The following is a 3,074-nucleotide window of genomic DNA, read 5'->3' as shown; positions in this document are numbered from 1 at the left end:
TAGAATATAAGAAACGCACAGTGTAGTACATAGTATATGAGTGAGTTGCACTGAAAAACTTAGAATATAAGAAACGCACAGTGTAGTACATAGTATATGAGTGAGTTGCACTGAAAAACTTAGAATATAAGAAACGCACAGTGTTGTACGTAGTATATGAGTGAGTTGCACTGAAAAACTTAGAATATAAGAAACGCACAGTGTAGTACATAGTATATGAGTGAGTTGCACTGAAAAACTTAGAATATAAGAAACGCACAGTGTAGTACATAGTATATGAGTGAGTTGCACTGAAAAACTTAGAATATAAGAAACGCACAGTGTAGTACATAGTATATGAGTGAGTTGCACTGAAAAACTTAGAATATAAGAAACGCACAGTGTAGTACATAGTATATGAGTGAGTTGCACTGAAAAACTTAGAATATAAGAAACGCACAGTGTAGTACATAGTATATGAGTGAGTTGCACTGAAAAACTTAGAATTTACTGAAAACTCGCATTACACGAAATGCACAGTGTAGTACATAGTATATGAGTGAGTTGCACTGAAAAACTCTAGAATATAAGAAACGCACAGTGTAGTACATAGTATATGAGTGAGTTGCACTCAAAAACTTAGAATATAAGAAACGCACAGTGTAGTACATAGTATATGAGTGAGTTGCACTGAAAAACTTAGAATATAAGAAACGCACAGTGTAGTACATAGTATATGAGTGAGTTGCACTGAAAAACTTAGAATATAAGAAACGCACAGTGTAGTACATAGTATATGAGTGAGTTGCACTGAAAAACTTAGAATATAAGAAACGCACAGTGTAGTACATAGTATATGAGTGAGTTGCACTGAAAAACTTAGAATATAAGAAACGCACAGTGTAGTACATAGTATATGAGTGAGTTGCACTGAAAAACTTAGAATATAAGAAACGCACAGTGTAGTACATAGTATATGAGTGAGTTGCACTGAAAAACTTAGAATATAAGAAACGCACAGTGTAGTACATAGTATATGAGTGAGTTGCACTGAAAAACTTAGAATTTAAGAAACGCACAGTGTAGTACATAGTATATGAGTGAGTTGCACTGAAAAACTTAGAATATAAGAAACGCACAGTGTAGTACATAGTATATGAGTGAGTTGCACTGAAAAACTTAGAATGTAAGAAACGCACAGTGTAGTACATAGTATATGAGTGAGTTGCACTGAAAAACTTAGAATGTAAGAAACGCACAGTGTAGTACATAGTATATGAGTGAGTTGCACTGAAAAACTTAGAATATAAGAAACGCACAGTGTAGTACATAGTATATGAGTGAGTTGCACTGAAAAACTTAGAATATAAGAAACGCACAGTGTAGTACATAGTATATGAGTGAGTTGCACTGAAAAACTCTAGAATATAAGAAACGCACAGTGTAGTACATAGTATATGAGTGAGTTGCACTGAAAAACTTAGAATATAAGAAACGCACAGTGTAGTACATAGTATATGAGTGAGTTGCACTGAAAAACTTAGAATATAAGAAACGCACAGTGTAGTACATAGTATATGAGTGAGTTGCACTGAAAAACTTAGAATATAAGAAACGCACAGTGTAGTACATAGTATATGAGTGAGTTGCACTGAAAAACTTAGAATATAAGAAACGCACAGTGTAGTACATAGTATATGAGTGAGTTGCACTGAAAAACTTAGAATATAAGAAACGCACAGTGTAGTACATAGTATATGAGTGAGTTGCACTGAAAAACTTAGAATATAAGAAACGCACAGTGTAGTACATAGTATATGAGTGAGTTGCACTGAAAAACTTAGAATATAAGAAACGCACAGTGTAGTACATAGTATATGAGTGAGTTGCACTGAAAAACTTAGAATTTAAGAAACGCACAGTGTAGTACATAGTATATGAGTGAGTTGCACTGAAAAACTTAGAATATAAGAAACGCACAGTGTAGTACATAGTATATGAGTGAGTTGCACTGAAAAAGTTAGAATGTAAGAAACGCACAGTGTAGTACATAGTATATGAGTGAGTTGCACTGAAAAACTTAGAATGTAAGAAACGCACAGTGTAGTACATAGTATATGAGTGAGTTGCACTGAAAAACTTAGAATATAAGAAACGCACAGTGTAGTACATAGTATATGAGTGAGTTGCACTGAAAAACTTAGAATATAAGAAACGCACAGTGTAGTACATAGTATATGAGTGAGTTGCACTGAAAAACTTAGAATATAAGAAACGCACAGTGTAGTACATAGTATATGAGTGAGTTGCACTGAAAAACTTAGAATATAAGAAACGCACAGTGTAGTACATAGTATATGAGTGAGTTGCACTGAAAAACTTAGAATGTAAGAAACGCACAGTGTAGTACATAGTATATGAGTGAGTTGCACTGAAAAACTTAGAATGTAAGAAACGCACAGTGTAGTACATAGTATATGAGTGAGTTGCACTGAAAAACTTAGAATGTAAGAAACGCACAGTGTAGTACATAGTATATGAGTGAGTTGCACTGAAAAACTTAGAATGTAAGAAACGCACAGTGTAGTACATAGTATATGAGTGAGTTGCACTGAAAAACTTAGAATGTAAGAAACGCACAGTGTAGTACATAGTATATGAGTGAGTTGCACTGAAAAACTTAGAATATAAGAAACGCACAGTGTAGTACATAGTATATGAGTGAGTTGCACTGAAAAACTTAGAATATAAGAAACGCACAGTGTAGTACATAGTATATGAGTGAGTTGCACTGAAAAACTTAGAATATATGAAACGCACAGTGTAGTACATAGTATATGAGTGAGTTGCACTGAAAAACTTAGAATATAAGAAACGCACAGTGTAGTACATAGTATATGAGTGAGTTGCACTGAAAAACTTAGAATATAAGAAACGCACAGTGTAGTACATAGTATATGAGTGAGTTGCACTGAAAAACTTAGAATATAAGAAACGCACAGTGTTGTACGTAGTATATGAGTGAGTTGCACTGAAAAACTTAGAATATAAGAAACGCACAGTGTAGTACATAGTATATGAGTGAGTTGCACTGA

Source organism: Mus caroli, unplaced genomic scaffold (assembly GCF_978045245.1).
Source record: "Mus caroli unplaced genomic scaffold, Mus_caroli_1 scaffold_25, whole genome shotgun sequence".
In the NCBI taxonomy this organism is placed as follows: domain Eukaryota; kingdom Metazoa; phylum Chordata; class Mammalia; order Rodentia; family Muridae; genus Mus; species Mus caroli.
Note: the sequence above shows the minus strand (reverse complement) of the source record.